This window comes from Schistocerca cancellata, chromosome 7 (genome assembly GCF_023864275.1).
Source record: "Schistocerca cancellata isolate TAMUIC-IGC-003103 chromosome 7, iqSchCanc2.1, whole genome shotgun sequence".
Taxonomy (NCBI): Eukaryota; Metazoa; Arthropoda; class Insecta; order Orthoptera; family Acrididae; genus Schistocerca; species Schistocerca cancellata.
Window position 1 is genome coordinate 514,097,649 of NC_064632.1, and position 22,477 is coordinate 514,120,125.

The following is a 22,477-nucleotide window of genomic DNA, read 5'->3' on the forward strand; positions in this document are numbered from 1 at the left end:
AACACTTATTGATGGCCCGGAATTGAAACCTGTAGCAATACGAGGTGCTTTCAAGTTCTAAGGCCTCCCATTTTTTTTCTCCGGACTGGAAAGAGATAGAAACATGCGCATTGTTTTGAAATGAGGCCGCGTTCGTTGTCAATACGTCCCAGAGATGGCAGCACCGTACGGCAGATGGAATTTTACCGCCAGCGGCGAGAATGAGAACTGTTTTAAATACTTAAAATGGCGACGTTTTCCTTACTTGAACAGCGTGCAATCATTCGTTTTCTGAATTTGCGTGGTGTGAAACCAATTGAAATTCATCGACAGTTGAAGGAGACATGTGGTGATGGAGTTATGGATGTGTTCGTGGGTGCGACAGTCTAATGAAGGCAGAACATTGTGTGACAACAAACCGAAACAACCTCAGGCTCGCACAAGCCGGTCTGACGACATGATCGAGAAGTGGAGAGAATTGTTTTGGGGGTTCGCCGAATGACTGTTGAACAGATCGCCTCCAAAGTTGGCATTTCAGTGGGTTCTGTGCACACAATCCTGCATGACGACCTGAAATTGCGAAAAGTGTCATCCAGGTGGGTGCCACGAATGCTGACGGACGACCACATGGTTGCCCATGTGGCATGCTGTCAAGCAATGTTGACACGCAACGACAGCATGAATGGGACTTTCTTTTCGTCGGTTGTGACAATGGATGAGACGTGGATGCCATTATTCAATCCAGAAACAAAGCGCCAGTCAGCTCAATGCAAGCACACAGATTCACCGCCACAAAAAAATTTCGGGTAACCGCCAGTGCTGAAAAAATGATGGTGTCCATGTTCTGGGACAGCAAGGGCGTAATCAATACTCATTGCGTTCCAAAGGGCACTATGGTAACAGGTGCATCCTACAAAAATGTTTTGAAGAACAGATTCCTTCCTGCACTGCAACAAAAACGTCCGGGAAGGGCTGCGCGTGTGCTGTTTCACCAAGACAACGCACCCGCACATCGAGTTAACGTTACGCAACAGTTTCTTCGTGATAACAACTTTGAAGTGATTCCTCATGCTCCCTACTCTCCTGACCTGGCTCCTAGTAACTTTTGGCTTTTTCCAACAATGAAAGACACTCTCCGTGGCCGCACATTCACCATCCGTGCTGCTATTGCCTCAGCGATTTTCCAGTGGTCCAACCGAGCGAGGTGGCGCAGTGGTTAGACACTGGACTCGCATTCGGAAGGACGACGGTTCAATCCCGCGTCCGGCCATCCTGATTTAGGTTTTCCGTGATTTCCCTAAATCACGCCAGGCAAATGCCTGGATGGTTCCTCTGAAAGGGCACGGCCGACTTCCTTCCCCATCCTTCCCTAATCCGATGAGACCGATGACCACGCTGTCTGGTCTCCTTCCCCAAACCAACCAACAACAAACCAGTGGTCAAAACAGACTCCTAAAGAAGCCTTCGCCGCTGCCATGGAATCATGGCGTCAGCGTTGTGAAAAATGTGTACGTCTGCAGGGCGATTGCGTCGAGAAGTAACGCCAGTTTAATCGATTATGGGTGAGAAGTGAATTAGGAAAAAAAATCGGCGGCCTCAGAACTTGAATGCACCTCGTATGCGGATGGGTTGCATTTCTGTCACGATGAACAGTACCCTTCAGTCGTCGTTGGTCCAGGTTCTTGCAGGATCTTTTATGGCAGCAGCGGTGTCGGAGATTTCATGTTTTACCTCATTCCTGATATTCTCGGCAACCCGTGAAATGGTAGTACGGGAATATCCCCACTTCCTCGTTACCTCTGAGATGCTGTGTACCATCGCTCGTGTGCCGACTATAACACCAGGTTCATACTCACTCAAACCTTGATAACTTGTCATTGTAGCAGCAGTAACCGAACTATCAACTGGGTCAGACACTTGTCCAATATACGCGTTGCCGAACGCAGCGCCGTATTCTTCATGTTTACATATCTTTGTATTAGAATACACGTACCTATACCAGTTTCTTTGGTGCTTAAGTGTAATATACAACGCATATCACCGATGGACGTAATTCGACCGATGTGTTGTTAACGCATCAATATATTCGATATATGGAAGTATTTTTATTCATTGGATTGATGAGGTGGAACGTCATTATCATTTGTTTCGTTATGTTAAATCATTTTCGCCACGAGGATGCAAAAGCGGCATGTAGATATTTGTTCGTTTTGTGAAAGTAGTCACTTCAAGCGAAAGCAATTAGCAGCCCAATCCCCATGAACTGAGAGAGAAACGAACGAAGCAAACATAGGATTTAGAAGCTTACTACATTCACTGGTGACGAAAAGTTAGTACACATTGTTCTCATTCGTTGGTGCTCCATGTACTATAAGGTACAAAATTTTTTGAACTACAGAATATTGTGGAAGACATACTTTTCCGTCACACGGATGCAACTACAATGCTCACGTAATCATAAACATCGATTGTTTCAATTCTGCGGATATTCCTACCTTTGCATGCACCTACAAGAAGTACTATTGGAGACAAATATTGCACAAGTAGGAAGTTGTCCCCTTAGTCTGCTGCATGCATTCTTAAAATTATTTCAGCTATCGTTGAAGAACTAGTGTCAAAAGATGCCGCAACAGGTTCTGGATGAAATAACCAAATGAACAGATCCCACACAGCATGCCACTGAAAGCATTTTAGAGCCCCAGTTCTAAGGAACACACAACAACGATGCAATAGCTTGTGCAAGTGCGACAGCAAAAATATGGCGTAAATGATAATATTCTCTCGAGCTTCTAACTGCGCCAAGTGTTCAAAATCGACTAGCTTTCGGCCGTGCAGTCATCGGACCTTATCAAGTGGTGACTGTCTTTTGGTTGCTGCTACCGTCTTCATACAGCCGGCCTCACTTTTGTGACGTCACTGGTGCTCGGTCCAGTGCCATGTAAGGTAGCGTGCCAGCCGCACCAGCATCAACCTTCCGGCGACCGGGTCCCGAGCCTTGTTTAGCTGCAGGCCGCCGTCTCTATTGATGGGGTTATCTCATATGTCTATCTCGATCGCTTTTTTTATTGTATTATATTATTAACAATTAATAATTTGCGTCAAAATGGAGATGCTGAATCCAACTCTGAAAGATTCGATAAAAAAAAAGATACCTTTCCGTTATACTGTACAGCGAAATAGGAATAAATTGGTACATCAAAATTTCGATACATAATGCATGTGAGGATAGTTCCGCTGAGGATATTCCAATCTGAAAACCTGTGTTAAAAGTAAACAAAAATCACCTGGGAATTTTTATTGATTATAAAATACAATACTGGTCATTAAAATTGCTGCACCAAGAAGATGACGTGCTACAGACGCGAAATTTAACCGACAGAAAGAAGATGCTGTGATATGCAAATGATTAGCTTTACAGAGCATTCACACAAGGTTGGCACTGGTGGCGACACCTACAACGTGCTGACATGAGGAAAGTTTCCAGCCGATTTTTCATACACAAACAGCAGTAGATCAGCGTTGCCTGGTGAAACGTTTTTGTAATGCCTCGTGTAAGGAGGAGAAATGCTTACCATCAAGTTTCCGACTTTGAAAAGAAGGTCGGATTGTAGCGTATCGCGATTGCTGTTTATCGTATCGCGACATTGCTGCTCGCGTTGATCAAGATCCAATGACTGTCAGCAGAATATGGAATCGGTGGGTTCAGAAGGGTAATACACAACGCCGTGCTGGATCCCAATGGCCTCATATCACTAGCAGTCGAGATGACAAACATCTTATTCGCATGGCTGTAACGATACGTGCAGCCACGTCTCGATCCCTGAGTCAACAGATATGGACGTTTGCAAGTCAACAACCATCTGCACGAACAGTTCGACGACGTTTGCCGCAGCATGGACTATCAGCACGGAGACCATGGCTGCGGTAACCCCTGACGCTGCATCACAGGCAGAAGCGCCTGCGCTGGCGTACTCAACGACGACCCTGGGTGCATGAATGGAAAAACGTCATTTTTTCAGATGAATCCAGGTTCTGTTTACAGCATCATGATGGTTGAATCCGTGTTTGGTGACATCGCGGTGAACGCACATTGGAAGCGTCTATTCGTCATCGCCATACTTGCGTATCACCGGGCGCGATGGTATGGGGTGCCATTGGTTACACTTCTCGGTCACCTCATGTTCGCATTGACGGCGCTTTGAACAGTGGACGTTACATTTCAGATGTGTTACGACCCGTGTCTCTACTCTTTATTTGATCCCCGCGAAACCCTATATTTCAGCAGGATAATGCACGACCGCATGTTGCAGGTCCTTTACGGGTCTTTCTGGATACAGAAATCGTTCGACTGCTGCCCTGGCCAGCACATTCTCCAGATCTCTCACAAACTGAAAACGTCTGGTCAATGGTGGCCGAGGAACTGGCTCGTCACAAAACGCCAGTCACTACACTTGATGAACTGTGGTATCGTGTTGAAGCTGCAAGGGCAGCTGTACCTGTACACTCCATCCAGGCTCTGTTAATGCCCAGGCGTATCAAGGCCGTTATTATGCCCAGATTTGGTTGTTCTGGGTACTGATTTCTCAGTATCTATGCACCCAAACAGCGTGAAAATTAAATCACATGTCAGTTCTAGTATAATATATTTGTCCAATGAATACCCGTTTATCATCTGCATTTCTTCTTGGTCTAGCAATTTTAGTGGCCAGTAGTGTACAATTTCCAGAACTATTTAAAACTGCGTTTAAATATTTGACATCTGTTCTTCTGAGAGGTTATTGCTTCAGGTATCAACAACGAAATCGAGTGACAGGCAAAAGAATCAGTAAACTTCTGATGTGATAGCACAGAAACAAAAATTTGGAGTTTTGAAAAACTATGTTTTTGTCATGTGTTCATTATTCTAGTAGACGTTTTTGGCCGCTATAGAAGCCTGCGTTTTCTTGCAGTCCAGAGGATATCTAAGCAATAAACCTACTAAAAATCAATCGACGTATTTTTCGATTTATCGTCAAAAAGTTTCTGCCATCATGCGACGTACTGCATCAGAACGAACATCGATGTACTTTTTTTTCTTACCATGACTGCCCTGACGTAAGTCTCTTTTCCTCCAACCGGTACAGTACAAGACTCCCAGAGAGACGATCACTCCCGCGACTGGATCGCTCTTGTTAATAGCCGCCGTATTTCGCCGGCAGTCTCCTCGTCTATTCCAGAAGAATAGGCTGCAGCTGGGCGTACCTGGCGAGCGCACGGCGCACTGTACCCGCTTTAAGACCGGCGCTCAAAAGGCCGCGCGGCACAATGGCGGCCGTCGGGCGGTGGTGATGAAGCCGCTGCAAAGTGCTGCGTTTCGCCGCGCGGCCGCTACGTCTGCAGGCGAGCGCTTCCCCCCATCACAGCGCTTTGTCCTCCCGCAATCCCCCGCCTCGCGGAGGCGCAATCTCTGAATACGGCGCACGCTGCGCATCGACCCTCCCCTCCTTCACCGACGGTACTTTTCTCTCAACTACGTTAAAAACTCGCTGAAGAGACAACGGGTCTCGTTCCGGGCCATTACTTTCTCCGACAGTCTACTGATGTACCTGCACAACTCCAGAAACCGGCTCTTAGCGACAAAATTGCTTCCCTTACTCTCATACTTGGACCATTGATACATCCAGAGAGAACCCTAGCGGCCGGCCGCTGTAGCCGAGCGGTTATACGCCCGTCGGTACCCGCGCTACGGTCGCAGGTTCGAATCCTGCCTCGGGCATGGATGTGTGTGATGTCCTTAGGTTGGGTAGGTTTATGTACAGTACTGGCTCTCAAAATTGCTACACCAAGAAGAAATGCAGATTATAAACGGATATTCATTGGACAAATATATTGCACTAGATCTGCCATGTGATTACATTATCGCGTAGTTTGGGTGCATAGATACTGAGGAATCAGTACCCAGAGCAACCACCTGTGGCCGTAATAACGGCCTTCACACGCCTGGGCATTGAGTCAAACAGAGCTTGGATGGCGTGTACAGGTACAGCTGCCCATGCAGCTTCAACACGATACCACAGATCATCAGTAGTGGTAACTGGCGTATTGTGACAAGCCAGCTGCTCGGTCACCATTGACCACATGTTTCCAATTGGTGAGAGATCTGGAGAATGTGCTGGCCAGGGCACCAGTCGAACATTTTCTGTATCCAGAAAAGCCCGTAAAGGACCAGCAACATGCCGTCGTGCAATATCCTGCTGAAATGTAGGGTTTCGCAGGGATCGAATGAAGGGTAGAGCCACGGGTTGCAACACATCTGAAATGCAACGTCCACCGTTAAAAGTGCCGTCAATGCGAACAAGAGGTGACCGAGACGTGTAACCAATGGCACCCCATACCATCACGCTGGGTGATATACCAGTTTGGCGATGACAAATGCACTCTTCCAATGTGCATTCACCGCGATGTCGCCAAACACGGATCCGACCATCATGATGCTGTAAACAGAACCTGGGTTCATCCGAAAAAATGACGTTTTGCATTCGTGCACCCATGTTCGTCGCTGAGTACACCATCACAGACGCTCCTGTCTGTGATGCAGCGTCAAGGATAACAGCAGCCATGGTCTCCGAGCTGTTAGTTCATGCTGCTACAAACGTCGTCGAACCGTTCGTCAGATGTTTGTTGTCTTGCAAAGGTCCCCAACTGTTGGTTATGTGATAGTGACGTTGCTACACGATCCGTTACAGCCATACAGATAAGATGCCTGTCATCTCGACTGCTAGTGATACGAGGCCGCTGGGATCCAGCACGGCGTTCCATATTAATATCCTGAACCCACCGATTCCTTATTCTGGTAACAGTCATTGGATCTCGACCAACGCGAGCAGGAATGTCGCGATACGATAAACCGCAATCGCGATAGGCTACAATCCTATCTTTATCAAAGTCGGAAACGTGATGGTAGTCATTTCTTCTCCTTACACGAGGCATCGCAACAACGTTTCACCAGACAACGCCGGTCAACTGCTGTTTGTGTATGAGAAATCTGTTGGAAACTTTCCTCATGTCAGCCTGTTGTAGGTGTCGCCACCGGCGCCAACCTTGTGTGAATGCTCTGAAAAGCTAATCATTTGCATATCAGAGCATCTTCTTCCTACCGGTTAAATTTCGCGTCTGTAGCACGTCATCTTCTTGGTGTAGCAATTATAATGGCCAGTAGTGTAGTTCTAAGTCTAGGGGACTGATGACCTCAGATTTTATGTCCCATAGTGCTTAGAGCCATTTGAACCCTAGCGTTCGACGAGTCGAGTGCGTTCCAATTAGACCTTCTGAAATGATTCTGCGACTCAAATGTAGTGGACCGTGTGAGCTACGTCCACTCCTACATCTAAGTAGACGCCCCGTGAGCATGGCATAGCGGAGAGTACAACATACCATTATCGATTTTCTTTTCCATTCTGCTCGCGTGTTTAGCTCTTTACGATGCGGTCACAGGCCATGTAAACAATGCTCTGCGTAGAGAATCAGGGCTGGCTTCCACTTGGTGTACCGTATTCAGACTACGTTTCGACTGTGCTCTGACTGTCATGAAGGAAGGTATCGCGACTGAACTCGTCCTGTTCACTTTGGAGAGGCGTCAAAAGTACCTCGTTTCCACATAGCTGTGTCGCAGTTGATGATAGCACACTGGACTCTCATTTGGGAGGACGACGATTCAAACCTGGGTTCAGCCACCCTGATTTAGGTTTTCCGTGATTTTCAGGCAAATGCCGGGATGGTTCCTTTGAAAGGGCATGGCCGATTTCCTTCCCCATTCTTACCTAATCTGAGCTTCTGCTCTGTCTCTAATGATCTCGTTTTCGACGGGACGTTAATCTCCTCCTTCTCCTCCTCCTCCTGCTGTGTCAATACAATGCGCCTTTCGTGCTGTGGTTTATCTGTCGAGAGAGCGGTTCCACTACAGGCGGCATGTTCGCAGCGGAAACTCAGCACATTATGTGGATACGACATGAAATGCCGATACGTCGCCTCTTGACAGTCGTTCGGTGTTCGGCTTTTGCGGCTGTGTCCGAACTCCTACGAATCTCTCTCGAACGTACATTGATATCTGACTCCACAATGTGTGTAATTCGTAAATATGGACGAGGACCTTGTAACACTTGCTCACTGTAATCCAGAACCCTAAGACTTGTCGCATCACGATTACGACAACACTCTTTACAACGACCATACATGGACGTCGGTGAGAAGCTTAACAAAATCAGTAAGTGTAGATTTTGTTTACCTGTTCATTTTACCTTTTATTGTACGTGCTGATGGTAGCACAGATAATAGTTTTCACATTCAGCTATAATTTTGCTTACTTGTAGGTAATGAATGAAGAAATAATTGGATTCTACTGAGGCCACATTTTATTTGAGCTCGTGCTAGACGCAAAACAACAACTGGTTTTGGTGTGTTGGCAGAAGAGCCAACACCGTGTTGCTAGAGGCCGAAATGCACGCGTTTAAGCTCACGCAGACTGGCGTGAGGTCTGGAACATTACAATGTAATTAATATAGCAAATAAACTACGCAGTTGATGTAATACTTAACTTTATTCCATAATTGGTGAACATCGGTATAACGGTACAGGCTTTATAAGATAACCAGCAAAAGATAAATGGCGCCTTGCTAGGTCGTAGCAATTGACGTAGCTGAAGGCTGTGCTAACTATCGTCTCGGCAAATAAGAGCGTATTTGTCAGTGTAGCTTCGCTAGCAAAGTCGGCTGTACAACTGGGGCGAGTGCTAGGAAGTGTCTCTAGACCTTCCGTGTGGCGGCGCTCGGTCTGCAATCACTGACAGTGGCAACACGCGGGTCCGACGTATACTAGCGGACCGCGGCCGATTTAAAGGCTACCACCTAGCAAGTGTGATGTCTGGCGGTGACACCACAGGTTTGGTAGCTAAGGCTCTAATGAAATGGAGACTGGATGATAAAATACTGTTTTTAATTCCATTTCTTCAAAACCATGACTTTTTTTTTTTACCAATGTTCGAAGTTGTCTAGATGATGATGTGAATGGAGAAGAAAATGAGGATGTCGAGGTAGGTCCACCGCCTGTGGATGCTCTCGTGCGAGTTCTATAATACTAAGGCGTGCTGGCCGGATAAACAGAAGCCAAGCTTCTTCGATCTCGCATAGAAACGCCGGTAACAATCTGTAAACTGCTCTGACTGACTTTCAAATTGCCAGGAGTGACCCGAAGAACCGCCTCAAGAGAAAGAGAAGAAACTAAAACAAACGACATTTCGAAGACTTAGCAAATACTGTTAGGTTTTTCGGCATCCTGTGGAATTCTCCCTCTTCTTCTCTAGCTCGTAACAGGGGGTGAATTAGGTCTCTGTCTTTCCCGCTCTTTTTCTCTCCTCAACAACCCTAAATAAGTTCAGAGAGCCACAATAGCATCGTCGTCTGTTTGTTCCATTGGTGGCTGAACACAACTCGCACGTGCTGTGTTGTGTGAGAATGCATGCGACGTGACACAGGGGGAGCACAGTCGAAGCACAGTCGGAACACCGTGCCCTATGTGGAGACCAGCCCTCAGTCTACACAGCGTCGTTCGTTTCCTCCCAACTAACTACAATCAAGGCTTCCGGATCTTTCTTTATGTCGCCTTCCAATTCGTATGTTGGCCTCCTGAGGGATCATTTTGTTGTACTGTGGCAATAAAAGCTTGGTTAGGTAGTTGGACCTCTGGCACTGTTATCACATCATCTGCCAGTTGCAGTCGTCTGTTCCTTTTATACTGTTCGGCTGGTTCAAAACTTCATAAATGCTGTTTTTCTGTCTTGTCCTCCATCCCCTCCTCTCATCACGGCCCAGCTTCTTCTCACTGCTTTCTTTAAATACACTCCTGGAAATGGAAAAAAGAACACATTGATACCGGTGTGTCAGATCCACCATACTTGCTCCGGACACTGCGAGAGGGCTGTACAAGCAATGATCACACGCACGGCACAGCGGACACACCAGGAACCGCGGTGTTGGCCGTCGAATGGCGCTAGCTGCGCAGCATTTGTGCACCGCCGCCGTCAGTGTCAGCCAGTTTGCCGTGGCATACGGAGCTCCATCGCAGTCTTTAACACTGGTAGCAAGCCGCGATAGCGTGGACGTGAACCGTATGTGCAGTTGACGGACTTTGAGCGAGGGCGTATAGTGGGCATGCGGGAGGCCGGGTGGACGTACCGCCGAATTGCTCAACACGTGGGGCGTGAGGTCTCCACAGTACATCGATGTTGTCGCCAGTGGTCGGCGGAAGGTGCACGTGCCCGTCGACCTGGGACCGGACCGCAGCGACGCACGGATGCACGCCAAGACCGTAGGATCCTACGCAGTGCCGTAGGGGACCGCACCGCCACTTCCCAGCAAATTAGGGACACTGTTGCTCCTGGGGTATCGGCGAGGACCATTCGCAACCGTCTCCATGAAGCTGGGCTACGGTCCCGCACACCGTTAGGCCGTCTTCCGCTCACGCCCCAACATCGTGCAGCCCGCCTCCAGTGGTGTCGCGACAGGCGTGAATGGAGGGACGAATGGAGACGTGTCGTCTTTAGCGATGAGAGTCGCTTCTGCCTTGGTGCCAATGATGGTCGTATGCGTGTTTGGCGCCGTGCAGGTGAGCGCCACAATCAGGACTGCATACGACCGAGGCACACAGGGCCAACACCCGGCATCATGGTGTGGGAAGCGATCTCCTACACTGGCCGTACACCACTGGTGATCGTCGAGGGGACACTGAATAGTGCACGGTACATCCAAACCGTCATCGAACCCATCGTTCTACCATTCCTAGACCGGCAAGGGAACTTGCTTTTCCAACAGGACAATGCACGTCCGCATGTATCCCGTGCCACCCAACGTGCTCTAGAAGGTGTAAGTCAACTACCCTGGCCAGCAAGATCTCCGGATCTATCCCCCATTGAGCATGTTTGGGACTGGATGAAGCGTCGTCTCACGTGGTCTGCACGTCCAGCACGAACGCTGGTCCAACTGAGGCGCCAGGTGGAAATGGCATGGCAAGCCGTTCCACAGGACTACATCCAGCATCTCTACGATCGTCTCCATGGGAGAATAGCAGCCTGCATTGCTGCGAAAGGTGGATATACACTGTACTAGTGCCGACATTGTGCATGCTCTGTTGCCTGTGTCTATGTGCCTGTGGTTCTGTCAGTGTGATCATGTGATGTATCTGACCCCAGGAATGTGTCAATAAAGTTTCCCCTTCCTGGGACAATGAATTCACGGTGTTCTTATTTCAATTTCCAGGAGTGTATTTTTGAGGTTCTGCACGTCCCTTTTGGGACATACAATAGGGCGTATAACAGAATAGAACATATTCATTTGCAGTGAATGTGATAGGGCCTTTGACGAATGGATATTTGGGTATAAGAGCTGTAGCAACTCCCGATGTTCTCGAACCGATCAACAGATTTGAATTTGTCTCCGTCAACTGTGAAAGTGTTCTTGCGTGTGTTTTGCTTACTTGCAAGTGTTACATATTTTTATTTATTTATTTGTAAGTGGTTGTGCTCTACTTGATGCTGTGGCGACGTTTTGGTTCGTTTCTACAGGATCTTGTTCATTCTCACTCATTAACACTTTGACGTCTGCTTGTATCACCCTCCATTTGTAGCCCATTACCTAGTCAAATTTTCTCTATCTTAGGACTCCCTCTAACGAGAGGTTAAACAGTATACATGACAGAGCATCCCCTGTGTTAATCGAATTTTCATGGGGTAAGGTTGTATGGTCCTGCAGTTCGTAGTATCTTAATTCACCCATAGGTACCCACATCGTTACAGTGAGTTTATCAAGACTCTGAACTTCTTCAAGGTGTTGCAGAAGTCATCTCGATGAATAATGTCAAGCTCTTAGAAAATCTGTGAGCAGTACCTACATTTTTTTTAAATTTCTTTCCCAATATTTCTGATGAATTTTCCGTTGAACAGTCATTTTCGCGTACTGAGTGCGGATAAATGATTATATGTCTCCATAGGCACTCTGATATCTCCTAACTCTCTCTCATAATTCCTACCGGCGGTGTATGTTAAAAGCAGCATAGTCTTCTGCGATTACCGGAGCTGTAAACTTACCGAATAGGGTTGCTCAGGGACTATTCCCATTTAAGTTGCTCAGGAACTATTCCAATTCAGGTTTCCCAAGCGTTTCCACTACCTATTTGTATGGGCTATACCGTCGTTTCCCAATCCTAGCGGAGTGTGTCTGAATTAGTTTGGTGTTTGTTGTCTAGCCTACCTGTTAACAGTATTCTAAAATAGGTCGCGCGAACATCTTTTGTACCTTTCTCCTTTATCGATGCTCCGAACTTGCATAGAAACCTTCGAACAAATCTAATCCTTCCACTTGCCTTTCCTTATAATAATTGCATAGTTACATTTCATATCGCTTCTTAGTATTAACCCTAAACACCCATGTGATGTGTCATGCTCTGGATGTTGACTAGTAATGTTGTAGTCAAGAGCTATATGGTTTTATTCTCTTGATTATTAACCACATTTGTGACTTACTGGACCACTCAGTGTATAACAAGGGCTTTTTCAGAGTTTCCTTTTATATTTTGCTTTTGTCGTTAATACATTAGTAGTCTCAGCCTAAGCTCTACTCCGGTCATCAGACTAAGCTATACCAGTATTCATAGCTTTTTGTGCCAAACCGTCTATTCATGATTTTCTGCCAAGATGTTTTTCGTGTGGTATATCAAGTTGTATTACTCTTGTCCCTTTAGATCTATTACCGTACTGATTCATTTTAGTGTTTCACTTTTAGCTTTTCTGTGAGTTTCGTAGAATTCCACAACCTTTCTAGATGACGTGTATCGTTCCATCTTTTTAGGTATCCGTACAATGCTATATAATGTACTTTTTCATCACCGAATAAAAGTCAAGCTTCATTTCTCATTGTTTTACTTTGCTGTATAGTTTGAAACTAAAATTCTAGTGGTTATTTTGTGTCCTTTAATTTGGACTTAATCGGTGTTACTGTTTCAGTTTAACATGAGCATTTGATAATTGTTCTGTAGTATCTCAGATTAGTGCATTTTGAACGCATTTTTTTGGAGATGTCGTCTGTAAAGTTTAAAGCTGTTTTTTTTTTTTTTGGTGACCCACCCGCCAAATTCGTAACCAGTCTTTTCTAGATCAGTTTCCTGAGATGCTCTCGATTTATCCATATTTAGATGTTAAACTTCCGAGTGTCAGGTAGTTGCTAGATATTTATTTTGGTTTCTTTTTTTTTTCAAACGGTGCTTGGAGTGTCAGTTTCTTTCCATGTGTTATAGACATTGTATTACATTTATCCAAATAAGAAGATAGCTGCCATTCATTATGTCAAGTGCATATATTTTCCAGATCTTTCTGCAATTCCTTACGGTAGTCCTGTTCCTGTTCACAAATGCTTCCTGAGGGAACTGAATTACAGTGAAATTGATCGCATGTAATAAATCGGTTGTGTGTATTGAAAACACACTGACGTCCTACTACGCTTGCGTTTATGTCGAACATTCGCCGTCCCATATAATACACTACGTTCTACTAATCAGATATTCTTTCACCCACTTAAATATCTGTAAAGGTGCTACGTAAGATCACTTCTTGGTATGTAATCAGCACGATGTGTGGTGCAGCGTCGGAAGCGGTAGAGAAATGTGGCAGCAAGGAATCTACCTATTTATTTGGCTCTGTTATTTGCAAGAAGTCGTGCAAGAATATATCAAGCTGTGGTCTACACGACTGTTTTTTTCTGAATCCTTGCTGGTTGATTAAGAGCAGCTTGTTTTCCTCCAGGAACGTGAAAATCTTTAACCCTATTATATGCTTCGGGATCCTTCAACAGGAGAATGTCATTGTTGTTGGTCTATGATTCTGTGCATCCGTCCGGTTACCCTTACTGTAGACGGTAGCGATCTTAATCCTTTCAGAGCCATACGGAGCTATACACTGCACAAGTGACTGTCGACAAATATGAGATGCAGATGAGTTAATTCCGACGTGTATTCAACATAAAATCGACCTGAAATCTCTTCAGGCCTTGGTACTGTAATCAGTCTTAACTGTTTTTCAGTACCAGGAATGTCGCTCGTTTGCGATTCTATGCGGCGACCAAACATTGGTACGGCAGTATCCTCTTTCGTGAATCAATTTTTAAATGAGGAAATTGAAGTGCATCATTTCTCTCTGCTTTTTTCAGTTTCGACACCAGATGGATCCCAGAGACACTGAATGGATTGTGTTGAGTCAGATGAATTATTTTACATCAAAGTGACAAAGTCATGGGATAGCGGCATGCACATTGCGGTAGTATCGCGTCCACAAGGAATGAAATGGCAGTGCTTTGCCGGACCTGTCCGATGCACTCAGGTGATTCACGTGGAAAGGTTTCCGACGTGATTATGGCCGCTCGATGGCGGTTAACAGACTCTAGACTCTGAGCGCAGAACAGTAGTAGGAGCTAGACGCATGGGAGATTTTATTTGGGAAACGTTAGAGAATTCAGTATTCCGAGACCGACAATGCTAAGATTGTGCCGAGAATACCAAATTTCAGGCATTACATCTGACCACGGTCGGCCGGGATAGACGAACGGTTCTAGGCGCTACAGTTTGGAACCACGCGACCGCTACGCTCGCAGGTTCGAATCCTTTCACGGGCATGGATGTGCGTGATGTCCTTAGGTTGGTTAGGTTTAAGTAGTTCTAAGTTCTAAGGGACTGATGACCTTAGAAGTTAAGTCCCATAGTGCTCAGAGCGATTTGAACCATTTTGAACCTCTGACCATGGACAACTCAGTGGTCGACGGCCTCCGCTTAACGACCGAGAGCAGCGGCATTTGCGTAGAGTTGTCAGTGGAAACCGACAATCAACTCTGCATGAACTAACTGCAGAAATCAATGTGAGACGTCGGACGAACGTATCTGTTAGAAGAGTGCCGCAAAATTTGGCGTCAATGGTCTATGCCAGCAGAAGACCGACGTGAGTGCCTCTGCTAACAGCAGGACATCGCCTGCAGCGGCTGTCCTGCGCAAATGACCATTTCAGTTGGACCCTACACGGCTGGAAACCATGGCCTGGTCAGATGAGCTGCGATTTCATTTGGTAAGAACTGATGGTAGAATTCGAGTGTGGCGCCGACCCCACGAAGCCATGGACCCATGTTGTCAACATGGGACTGTGCAAGCTGGAGGTGGGTCTATAATGGGTTGTGTTTAGAAGGAATAGACTGGTCCCCATTTATGTTCAGCTGCTTGGAGGCCATTTGGAGGAATTCCCAGGCAACATTGGAACTTGTATTGGTGACAATGCGCCATGTCACTGGGTCACAACGGTTCGTGATTGGTTTGAGGAACTTACTGATCAGTTCAGATTTGGCCACAGAGATCATCTTAAGTGAATCCCAGCTAACATTTATCAGAGATAGTCCAGAGTTTAGTACACGGAAAAAATCCGGCACTGGCAACACTTTCGCAGTTATGGCTAAGAGGTGGCATGGGTCCATATTTCTGCAGGAACTTCCAACGACTTGCTGAGTCGACTCACCTCAGTGCACGTGCGACCAGAACTGCCTAGGATACTATGAAAAGTTTTGAATCGCCACTGTTCCTAGAGTTCCGGAACCTTTACAGAAAATTGGAATAGAGATCAACATAAAAATCGTTTCTACCCTTTTTATTGCTCACGAAAACCACACGTTGCATGTTGTACCATCATTCAGTGAGATCTTCAGAGGTGATGATCCAGATTGCTGTATACACTGGTGCCACTAATACCCAGTAGCACGTCCTCATGCATTGATACATGCCTGTATTCCTCGTGGCGTACTATCCACAGGTTCAGCAAGGCATTGTTGGTCCAGATTGTCCTCTCCTCAACAACGTGCCGAATAGACCGCTCTGATTGGCATCACGTTCTCTTCACAGATGAGTGTCGCATAGGCCTTCAACCAGACAATCGTCGGAGACGTGTTTGCAGGCAACCCGATCAGGCTGAACGCCTTAGACACGCAGTCCAGTGAGTGCAGCAAGGTGGAGGTTCCCTGCTGTTTTGGGGTGGCATTACGTGGGGATGACGTACCTCGCTGTTGGTCATGGAAGGCGCCGTAATAGTTGAACGATACGTGAATGTCACCCTTCGACCGATAGTGCAACCACATCGGCAGCTTACTAGCGAGGCATTCGTCTTCATGGACGAGAGTTCGGGCTCCCATCGTGCACATCCTGCGAATGACTTCCTTCAGGATAACGACATCGCTGGAATAGAGTGGCCAGCATATTCTCTAGACATGAACCCTATCGGACATGGCTGGGGTAGATTTAAAAGGGCTGCTTATGGACGACGTGACCCACCAACCACTCTGAGGGATCTACGCCGAATAGTCGTTGAGAAGTGGGGCAATCTGGACCTATATGTGTCTTGATGAACTTGTGGATAGTACGCCATAACGAATATAGGCATGCATCAGTGCAAGAGCATGTGGTACTTGGTTTTAGAGGAATAGGTGTGCACAGCAGTCTGGACTACCACCTCTGAAGAGGTGGTACAACATGGAATGTGTGGTTTTAATGAGCAATACAAAGGGCGGAAATGATGTTTATGTTGATCCTTATTCCGGAACTCCCCGAACCGAGGTGATGCAAAACTTTTTTGATGTATGTATTAGTACAGTTTTTTCCGGTTCATTAGAAGATTTCTGTTATTCTTTGATACATGGCATTAAAAGTCATGTGAGAACAATAGTTTGACTTGAACGTTCCATTTCTGACATGGAAATGTCTATCGCAGCACATTTGTATTTTCTGTAGATGCAATAGTACCACATTTATTTCCTGGGGATTATTCGTATTAACAAAATACCTACTCGTGCCAACAATATTGGCGCAATTATAGCTCCGTTTACCCTCAAATTATCGAAGTTACGCGCTTTCGGACTTCACTTCCACCTCACTGAGTGACAGTCCAGGTCTGCCGACCGCTAATGGCAAGAGGGGTGTACTCAGCCGCTATAAGGCCACGTGAGGAGCTACTTGATTGAGAAGTAGCGGCTCTAGTCTCGGCAACCGACAACAGCCTCGATATGGTGCAGTGACGCCTATGGACTGAGGATGACAAGGCGGTCGGTCGGTACCGGTAGGCACCCAAGCCTTGCTCGGACGGAGTTGTATTATGCACGCATGAAGAGACTGTTGCACCAATAAAATTTTTGAATACCATTGTCTTGGAGAAATAAACATCCGTGGTAGAGGTAGGCGACCATTCAAATATGGCACAACTGAAAATAGAAAGGGCTTGATCGCACAGTTCTTTATTAAGCGTTACGTGTTTCAAGATTTCATCACCATACTGAAGCTGTGGAATGAAGCATACAAGAAAATTGACGATATGTACATAATAACATAAGTTTGCAACTAAGTATTGAATATACAGAAACTTCAGTTTGTATCGTACTTACATTGAAATAAAACTTAAGTAAAAAGCTCATGAAAATGACTGAATTCAATACTCATTTCATCTCATGTAGGCATACATCTAGACAAATAGAGCCAGTGTCAAAGTGAGTGTGGCGATTTAGCTACGTAATAAGTAAACGAAGGCCAGTAGGTGGTGCTAGCACTAACCATAGAAAGCAAGTCAACAAGTAACTTTACAAATAACTACGCATTGCGATTAAGTGCATATCAGAACCTCGTGAACAACTTGACAAAGATACATTTATACTATTTTCGTGGAGAAGAAACTCGTATACTGACAGCATGAAATGTGCGTCGTTAAGCAGCAACGTGAACAACGTTACAGAGATCGTCGTTAGTCAGTAATCAGAGCGGAAGACATATTTGCAACCAATAACTAGTGTGGTACAATATAAACATAAACCTGATGAAGATAAGAAAAAAATGTAAGTTGTAAATGAATAAGTGTATAAACAACACTTAATAAAATGTTAAGTGTCACCAAATGTAGTCATATTCGAATAGACGAACATATAATAAAAGACATATAACAGAATCATGTAGGTGAGCAGAGATTACTGTCAACAACTTGAAATAAAAAAGAACTACTATAAAATAAATGGAATTTCTTTGTAAACTTAATGGTGCAGTATTACATCGTATAACTGTCTAGCTGTTATCAGTTTGCAACCATCACAAAATGAAATGTTACATAAGTACGACCAATTTTAATCATTATATTAGTCGAACAAATACTGGATGACATACAGTACATCCATTTAAATAAGCCTAGATGAATGGCAACAATTTGAAATACAGTAGAAGCTAAGGTAACAATTTTTCTTTATGTTAGATTAAATAACGTACAAGTATAATATCGGAAGCTGATGCGCGTGGATATCCAAAACACATCTTAGCATACTGTAGTTGAGCGTGTAAAGTAAGGATCATTGGTTGACAGAGACTGATGCCTAGACGATTGTAATCTTGATATAGTGGTCATACTCTTTCGGAAATATAGGATTCAGTTTGGACATAAACTTATACAGAATGCAATGCGAACGTGTATAAACGTATGGAAATGTAGAACCAGATGTAGCCAAAGAAGCTCTTTAAATTGGTAGCGACACCTAAACGTTCAACTTCCGTAGGGTTAGCCACAATGTAATATACATACAATGTAACTGTTTTCGATATATTCGATACGAAAAGCTACATTTTGTATTCGCATAATGTGGAACGAATGGCGAGGAAGAATGCTCGTGTTACGATAAAATTGTAAAGTAAGTAAAATGAAAAGCATGAAGTACTAATGTTGGCGAAATGCAAAGTAGCAGTGCAGTACGTATCGCCTGTAATTAAAGGAGCTACGTAGAGAGGCAAGTACGCTGAGGTGACGGCCTGTGAGAACAGTGGCTCCATCTCTTGGGATCGTGCGAATCTATAGAGGAAGCCAGGCAAGACAGCCACATCCGACTGGTCCATGAAAATGGTGCCACCATCTAACAGGGCCGAAGATACTAACTTACGTTTAGCTATATTGTTTGCATCATATACAGCTCATGAAATCTAGATGATTATGGCTAATCTAAGCAACATTAAATCAACTGGGTCAAACTCGATATAAGTTGCGCGTAGTGTCTTCAAACAAATCTAGGGTCCAGTTGCTACTGAAAAACTCCTGCCCATTAACTAACCGATGCGACTGACAGATTCGACGTGTGCATGCTTTAATTCCATCCAAAATTGCTAACAGACGACTATGATGGGCGACGTGAAAAATCTCATGTCGTTCCGTTATCGACAACAAGTCATGTCTCTTCGTTTTCAAATGCTGTCTCAGAACATTGTCATTACGGGGATATCCGTATCAGACAGCAAAATCCCATTCCATACGACTTCCTCACCCACACAAACCTTTTAAACCTACACTCCTGGAAATGGAAAAAAGAACACATTGACACCGGTGTGTCAGACCCACCATACTTGCTCTGGACACTGCGAGAGGGCTGTACAAGCAATGATCACACGCACGGCACAGCGGACACACCTGGAACCGCGGTGTTGGCCGTCGAATGGCGCTAGCTGCGCAGCATTTGTGCACCGCCGCCGTCAGTGTCAGCCAGTTTGCCGTGGCATACGGAGCTCCATCGCAGTCTTCAACACTGGTAGCATGCCGCGACAGCGTGGACGTGAACCGTATGTGCAGTTGACGGACTTTGAGCGAGGGCGTATAGTGGGCATGCGGAAGGCCGGGTGGACGTACCGCCGAATTGCTCAACACGTGGGGCGTGAGGTCTCCACAGTACATCGATGTTGTCGCGAGTGGTCGGCGGAAGTTGCACGTGCCCGTCGACCTGGGACCGGACCGCAGCGACGCACGGATGCACGCCAAGACCGTAGGATCCTACGCAGTGCCGTAGGGGACCGCACCGCCACTTCCCAGCAAATTAGGGACACTGTTGCTCCTGGGGTATCGGCGAGGACCATTCGCAACCGTCTCCATGAAGCTGGGCTACGGTCCCGCACACCGTTAGGCCGTCTTCCGCTCACGCCCCAACATCGTGCAGCCCGCCTCTAGTGGTGTCGCGACAGGCGTGAATGGAGGGACGAATGGAGACGTGTCGTCTTCAGCGATGAGAGTCGCTTCTGCCTTGGTGCCAATGATGGTCGTATGCGTGTTTGGCGCCGTGCAGGTGAGCGCCACAATCAGGACTGCATACGACCGAGGCACACAGGGCCAACACCGGCATCATGGTGTGGGGAGCGATCTCCTACACTGGCCGTACACCACTGGTAGTCGTCGAGGGGACACTGAATAGTGCACGGTACATCCAAACCGTCATCGAACCCATCGTTCTACCATTCCTAGACCGGCAAGGGAACTTGCTGTTCCAACAGGACAATGCACGTCCGCATGTATCCCGTGCCACCCAACGTGCTCTAGAAGGTGTAAGTCAACTACCCTGGCCAGCAAGATCTCCGGATCTGTCCCCCATTGAGCATGTTTGGGACTGGATGAAGCGTCGTCTCACGCGGTCTGCACGTCCAGCACGAACGCTGGTCCAACTGAGGCGCCAGGTGGAAATGGCATGGCAAGCCGTTCCACAGGACTACATCCAGCATCTCTACGATCGTCTCCATGGGAGAATAGCAGCCTGAATTGCTGCGAAAGGTGGATATACACTGTACTAGTGCCGACATTGTGCATGCTCTGTTGCCTGTGTCTATGTGCCTGTGGTTCTGTCAGTGTGATCATGTGATGTATCTGACCCCAGGAATGTGTCAATAAAGTTTCCCCTTCCTGGGACAATGAATTCACGGTGTTCTTATTTCAATTTCCAGGAGTGTATATTATTGATACTGATCTTAACAGTCATAGCCGGTCCCATACTGAACTCCTGCAGTGGCACCGGTTTACTCTACCTACCCGCCCTGAAAGAAGTTCAACTCCTGATGTTAACCTCACCTCCCCTAATCCCCTTCGGATGGTTGCTGCAGCACTGCTCGACACAGTCGCAGGTGACCATCTCCTTGTCCTACTCACCATCCCCTGTACCACACACCCTGCCCGTGCAACAACTCGTCCTGCCTCTCTCAAACACATCCAGGACTATTCCCATACCAGCTGGGACGCGTACAGGAAATTCATTGCTACCGAACACGGAAGCCGTCCCTTATCCTTCCATGACTCCCATGACATCCACCACGCTGCCACCTTCAAACAACAGTCCTTGTCAAATGCTATAACTCACCCATCTATCCACTGCGCCCCACACTGCCCCCCACGTGCATTCTTACTCTTCTGTGAATTCTGTTCCCTTCACTGATGACCCATGACCGAGACACGTACAAACCATCGACCACTACAATGACACATCCGAAATCTGCTGACTGGAAAGAAACCCATTTTAGCGCAAAACAAGCACAGACATCAATCCACGCTATTCATGAACTCTTCCAGGTACTAGAAGGCATTTCACCGCTTTGTCGACAACAACGCTACTCCCTGCTATCCCCTGCTGCACGATAATTACCCTCTACAACAATCTAAGCAAAGCCGGCCACTTTGCGTCCTACCTCCCTGACACCTTCACCATCCCAGAAGAACCCCTCTTCAATTTCTCTTCATTCCCGGTAGACCACGAGCATATACTTCCCTCACACTCCACGCTCCTAGCTTCCAATACCTCGAAAAAATCCCACGGACAGAACTGAATAGTCTAATGACAACACCAGATATTCAACAGTCACTCCATCACAAACGCACCACGGTTCCAGGACTGCATCACTTATAGACACCTAAAAGAATGCCCCCTCTCCTTCCTAGAAATCTTAGCCCACCTATATAATATATAATCCTTCACGTGGGTTTCTATCCTGAGCCGTGGAAAAATCCCTCAAAGCCTCCTCTTCCTCAAACGTAATAAACGTGCTACTGACACCTCCTCTTGCCGGACCGTCAGCCTAAACGGCGTGTTTAGCAAGGTCATTGCGTCCGTTCTATGCCAAGGTATCCATAAACACCTAAAACAACACTTACCCATTCCTGTCCATCAATGTGTATCCCGTCCCAACTTTTCCTCCAATGACCAACTCCTCTATCTCACTAATATCCTACCCCACCAAATCAATAACCGAAAATCCGCTATTTTTGTCTCCCTAGATCCCGAGAAAGCTTATGAACGTACATGGCATTCCAGGCTCCTCTTTAAGCTCCAGACCTATTCGCTTACTGAAAATTAAATCCGCCTCATCGCCTCCTTTCTCTCTAAATGCCTGTCATGTCAAAATCAACAGCACCAACTCCTTCATTGCTTCGTTTACTTCTTTGATAGATTAATCGCCAAACTCAGTTTGGCACTGGTTATATTCGAGTAGCAAACGGCACTGTCAAATATGCCTTTATGAGTTTGGATCTGTATTGTATTCAGTCACTTTCGTGAGATTTGTAATAAAGTTTGATTCAATGTAAGTACGAAACCAACTGATATTTCTGTATGTGGAATACTTGGCT